The sequence below is a fragment of the Papaver somniferum genome, chromosome 7, assembly GCF_003573695.1.
Source record: "Papaver somniferum cultivar HN1 chromosome 7, ASM357369v1, whole genome shotgun sequence".
In the NCBI taxonomy this organism is placed as follows: domain Eukaryota; kingdom Viridiplantae; phylum Streptophyta; class Magnoliopsida; order Ranunculales; family Papaveraceae; genus Papaver; species Papaver somniferum.
The window spans coordinates 156,939,168-156,945,734 of NC_039364.1; positions in this window are offsets into that span (position 1 = coordinate 156,939,168).

Genomic DNA, 6,567 nt, shown 5'->3' on the forward strand with positions numbered 1-6,567 from the left:
GATTTCAGTCTACCATGAACGATCCTGCAACCGACGGGAAACTATGTCTGAGGGATTTTCCAAAGTCACTAACTTATACAACGTTTACCTGGTACGACAACCTAAAGTCAGGAAGCATTAGCTCATGGTCCACCACGTCTACTCTCTTCCTCAGAAAGTTCTATTCAGCAAAAAGAAAGGTTACAACTATAGATCTAAGCAAATGTAACCAGCGCCCAAGCGAAGAAATAGGAAAATATATCACCAGGTTCCGACTACTCACTCTAGATTGCCATGAGGACGTTAAGGAGGAAGCGCTAGTAGAAATATGTGTGCGGGGAATGACTCCGTCCTTTAGGGAAAACCTGGTCAATTTTCGCTTCCCAACGTTCGTTGAGCTAGAAGAAGCGGCGGCAAGGATCTTTGATTGTGTTGAAGAACACAACTCAGATTATATCTGGCGCAACACAGTTAACACCATATCAACTGTGCCAAGAAACACACGCGCCAATAAAAACCGAGAAGGCTGGAGCACCCAATCGCTTCCCCGCCGCTACCTTGCAGCAAGGAACAGATCGCAGGTCTGTTGGATCAATAGATAGCAAATCAAGAAACTCAACTGCTGCCAACAAAGACAGACCCCAGCACCATTGACAAAAACAATGCTAGGTACTGTCACTTCCACCGAAGGATACAACACCCTACAATCGACTGCTACAATTTACGAAGATTGTTCCAGAAGAAGCTGGAGATAAGCGAGATTGAGATGGGAAACCCGGAGAATGGAAAGGCGGCCCAACACCAAGTCATGATTCTCTCCCACGATCCAAGCGGGGATGTTTGGAGGCCTTGGGAAGATAACGAGGAGGCATGTGAAACCGAGGCGGAGAACCCAGCATTCGCGAACACAGAGGGCGTAGCTAGTCAATTTGCCAAAACAGTGTTGGCTCAAAAGTTCTTTGACTCCCTCGGTTTCAGTGAAAATCATATCAAAGAAGCATCCAAGGCTATAACGACTATTTCAGCAGGAAGGCCCTGTGGTCTCCTCCCCAAAGAGGCGATCGTGTTCACAGACGAAGATATTTGCTACCCAGGGGAACACCTTAGACCCTTATACTTGACGGCGTACATTAACAAGCAACCGCTAAAGAGAGCTTTCATAGATGGAGGCGCATCCCTAAACCTAATCTCTATGCATACACTAGACATTCTAGGTGTACAAAGGTCCGAAGGCAGAATGCGAGTCACAACAGTAAAAGGATTAGGGGGGCATGCTCAGAAAGCTATTGGAATCGTTAACTTTGTCATGAAGATTGGCCCTATCCGAGCGCCCACGCCATTTTATGTGCTGGAGGACGACACGACATTCCATGTACTACCAGGGCGAGGATGGCTACTCTATCACAAGGTGGTGGCGTCAACATACCACCAATGCGTCAAGACTAACATAAGAGGAAAGCAGTACCGTATTCCAGCCACTAGCAATCCTTTTGACCCAGAGGAAGCTTACATGGCAGATGCGATTTTTTACGATGAACCAAAGGAAGTAGACGAAGTGCCTGAAGTGCAATTCATCCCACTACCTAAATGGGGAGAAGAAGAAGAAAAACCGAAGCCAGCCAAGTCTATGTTTAGCCCATCCAGGATGGTATTCCCCACTGAAATAAAGAGGAAGCAAGAGCATCCCATATTTCAGCACTTCTCTAAGCCGGATGGAGGATACGTGTATCGATTATAGAAATTAATTGAGGGAGTGTCCGCAGATGAACAAGACTAATATCAAGAAACGAAACAGAGACTCCCTACGAAAGTGCATATCAAAGCTTGGTCGAGCTACCCTATAGCGCGATTGATGACGAGGAATTGCGATATCAGCTCACATTAGAACGAACGCCCGGAGACCTCACTATGGATGGAATAGAAGAAATTGACATAGGGACAGAAGGAGACAAACGCCCTATCATGATAAGAAACAACTTAGACAAAGAAGAGATGGAAGCGCTAATTGCTCTACTAAGAGACTATAAGGATGTCTTCGCTTTCGACTATGATGAGATGCCAGGACTCGATAGCGAGCTCATAGCTCACACCCTCGGAGTGTCCCCTGAGTTCAAGCCAGTAAAGCAAAGGAGTAGGGAATTCCCTAGGGCCACGACCCTTGCAATAAAGGAAGAGGTGGAGCGATTGTTGAATTCCAAATTCATCAAACCCATCCAACATCCGACCTAGTCAGCCAATATTGTGCCTGTGACGAAGAAAAATGGAAAGATGAGGTGTTGTGTTGACTATAGGGACCTAAACCGAGCATGCCCAAAAGACGATTTTCCCTTGCCTAATATCGATATGATGCAAGAAGCAACGGGAGGCAAGTGGATATTCTCCTCCATGGACGGCTTCAGTAGGTCTAACCAGATAAAAATGGACCCGTCGGACGCGAAGAAGACGGCGTTCCAAACTCCATATGGGAATTTCTACTACGTAGTAATCCCGTTTGGTCTGAAAAATGCGGTTGCCATGTACCAACGTGCTATGACCTCCATATTTCCTGATTTACTGCATCAAACAGTAGAAGTTTACGTTGATGACATCGTGGTCAAGACGCAAGCAACCGAAAAACCACGTCTCCCACCTAAAGAAGGCTTTTGAGAGGTGCAGAAAGTTCAAGCTTAAAATGAATCCCCTCAAATGCGCCTTCCGCGTGAATCGGGAAAATTCTTAGGCTTTATGGTAACCAATGAGGGAATCCAGGTAGACCCGAGTAAAGTCGAGGCAATCATGACCATGGCGCCCCTAGCAAACGCAAAGGAATTACAAGCCTTCATTGGGCGGATATCATATATACAACGGTTCGTACCAGGCTTAGTGCAACTAATGACTGCATTCCTTCCCTTACTAAAGAAGGGGGTAGCCTTTGTATGGGGTAAGATACAGTGCGCCGCATTTGAAAAATTGAAGCAATGCCTTATCAGCCCTAAGGTTCTCAAGCCGCCAGTTAAAGGAGCTCCCCTCTATCTTTATACGGCGTTTACCAATTCAGCGATAGGTACATTCCTTCGCAAGACATGGGAGGGGAGGAGATATCGCCTATTTATTACGTCAGTCGAATCTTAAGAGATGCGGAGTTGAGATATCCGCGAGTGGAGCAGGCATGCTTAGACTTTATCTACGCAACGCAGAAGCTGCGACCCTATCTCTTAACACATGATACCATCTTGGTAGCCGTGACAAACCCCATAGCTTATCTGTCTTCCAAACCTGTCCTGATCGGAATGAATGGTTGATGGATGCTACAGTTGTCCGAATTCGAACTTAAATATCAACGACCAAACGCAGTAAGAGGACAAGAGATCGCCGACTTAATGGCTATGTTTCCAGGAGAAGGGGATGATAAGGTGCATGGATACTTGCTCGGAGAGGTGGCAGTCGCGGATGCTGACAAACCTTGGACCATGTTCTTTGATGGGTCATCATACAACACCGTTGGAGGAGACGGAGTAGTGTTTGAAACCCCACAAGGCGAGCTATTCTCGTATTCGTTTAAACTGGATTTCCCGTACACTAATAACGTCGCTGAGTATGAAGCGTTAATCCTAGGACTCCGAATGTCAAAGGAACTTAACCTAGGAAGCGTGGAAGTCAAAGGCGATTCAAAGCTTGTGATAAACCAAGTGAATAGATATTTTTACGTTAAAGAACCACACCTATCACCTTACCGGGCAGAGGCTCAAAGGTTGATGAACCAAACAGGGTCAACACTCGACCATACTGGAAGAGGCGGGAATAAACACGCAGACGGCATGGAAACCTTAGCAAGCAAAGTGCAATTAAACGGTGAAGAAGAGGGTACAGTCACAATATGGACAAAAGAGCTACCCAACACATGGAGAGAAGATTTTCCATTCGAAAAAGCAGACGAATGGAGGCAAGTATATATCGAAAACCTTACCCGGATATACGAAGATCGGGTAATGCCCACCCAAGCCTTGAAACAGTTTGTAATCCAAGGGGTGTTGTACTATAGGGCTTTCGGAGGATCACTAGCGAGATGTGTGAATAAAAGGGAGGCAGATAAATTACTCCAGGAACTACACACAGAGACTTGTGGACAAACCGGCGTCGTTCACCTCTACCGAAAACTTCAGAGATTAGGGGTATACTGGCCAAGCATGTCCATACAAGCAGCAGCCCTCCAAGACAGTTATGCCAACTGTCAGTCTCCACCGCAACCCGCGGAGGTTTGTACAGCCGAAGGAGTAGATTGGAGACATCCTTACATAGATTTCATTCAACATGGAAAGTCGCCCGGTGAAAGGCAAGCGGCTCTGAAGATCCAAAAGAAATCTGCACGTTTTTTCGTACATGACGGTGTCCTTTATCGTAGAAGCTACACCGGGGCTATATTACGATGCATGTCAGATCAAGAAGCAGCAGAGGTAATGACGCGATCATATGACGCCGAGCATCAAGGAATACGAAAATTGTTCCTCCATCTTTATGAAGGTGGATTTTACTGGCCAACCATGGAAAGCGATACCGCAGAACATGTTCGAAAATGCTTAAGTTGCCAAACGCACGGAAATCTGATCCAAGCGCCCCACACGCAACTACACAACATAGTTACACCATGGTCGTTTCGTAGCTGGGAGCTTGAACTTATAGGCACAATCAACCCGACGTCGTCAAAGCGCCAAAAATACATAATAACGGCCACTGAGTACGCATCAAAATGGGTAGAAGCAATACCCCTTAAAGGCTACGCTGGAGCAACTGTAGCCGTATTCATCAAAGAACATATCATTTATAGGTTCGGCGCGCCCATGATAATTAGAGCAGATAATGCCAAGTCTTTTATAAATAAGGATTTACTCGATATGCTCCGCCAATACAATATAAGACTTCATACATCGACCCCTTACTACCCAAAGGGAAGGGCAAGTTGAGGCGACAAACAAGACGCTCATCTGAATCCTCAGCAGGACAATGCATGATCACCACAGGGAGTGACATGAACAGTTTCCATTAGCACTCTGGGCATACAGAATCTCGAAGCGTAGCTCCACCGGAGCATCACCCGATTCACTAGTCTACGGAGATGACGCGATACTGCCGGCAGAGATAGCGATTCCATCGGCAAGAGTAGCGATGGCCAGCCACAACACGCCAGACGAGATAAGTTGTTTCATTCACCTGGATACAATCAAAGAATGAAGATCACGAGCGGAACGATTCGCAGAAGCTTACAGGAAGCGTGCATCCAATTACTATAACCAGAGCGTGAAGGAGAGAACCTTCAAGGTGGACGACTTGGTATTAAAAATTTCCCCTCACGAACAAAGAAATGCCAGCAAACTGGGAAGGCCCGTTCAAAATAAGAAACTTTTTCAACCATTTACCATTGATATGTGTTTTTACCTTGGTTCCATCCATGCGCCTAAGCTTATAGTATCCACTTTCTGCGGTAATTTTGCCGCAAACTGGGAAGGCCCGTTCAAAATAAGAAAAGTAGCAGAAAGTGGATACTATAAGCTTAGGCGCATGGATGGAACCAAGGTCAAAACACCCATCAATGGTAAATGGTTGAAAAAGTTTCACGCCTGAACCCCTCGATGTATAAGCATTTTCTTCAAGCAATAAAAGTAAGTTATCAAAAGTGGTGTGAATCTACAAAAGGTCTCAGGTCAGCCAAAGGCGCCTGATCGACTGATAAATTTACAAAAGGTCTCAGGTCAGCCAAGGGCGCCTGATTGACTGATAAATCTATAAAAGGTCTCAGGTCATCCAAAAGCGCCTGACTGACTGACAAATCTACAAAAGGTCTCAGGTCATCCAAGGGCGCCTGATTGACTGACAAATATACAAAAGGTCTCAGGTTAGCCAAAGGCGCCTGATCGACTGACAAATTTACAAAAGGTCTCAGGCCAGCCAAGGGGCCTGATTGACTGACAAATCTACAAAAGGTCTCAGGTTAGCCAAATGCGCCTAATCGACTGACAAATATACAAAAGGTCTCAGGTTAGCCAAAGGCGCCTGATCGACTGACAAATCCACAAAAGGTCTCAGGTTAGCCAAAGGCGCTTGATCGACTGACAAATCTACAAAATCTCTCAGGTTAGCCAAGGGTGCCTGATTGACTGAAAAATCTACAAAAGGTCTCAGGTCATCCAAAGGCACCTGATTGACTGGCAAACCTACAAAAGGTATCAGGTCAGCCAAGGGCACCTGATTGACTGATGAACCTACAAAATCACGGAAACTCCGAAAACACCTAGTGATTGACAAATAGGCGCGTTTCACTAACGCCCACCCCACCCAACAACCTTCCAATAGAAAGAAGGGGGAGTAGGCTCGTTTCACCAACGCCTACCCCACCCAACACCCTTTCAATAAAAAGAATGGAGAGTAGGCGCGTTTCACTAACGCCCACCCCACTCAACACTCTTCCAATAAAAAGAAGGGTGAATAGGCGCGTTTCACTAACGCCCACCTCACCCAACACCCTTCCAATAAAAAGAAGGGGGAGTAGGCGCGTTTCACTAACGCTCACCCCACCCAACACCCTTTCAATAAAAATAAGGGGAAGTAGGAGAG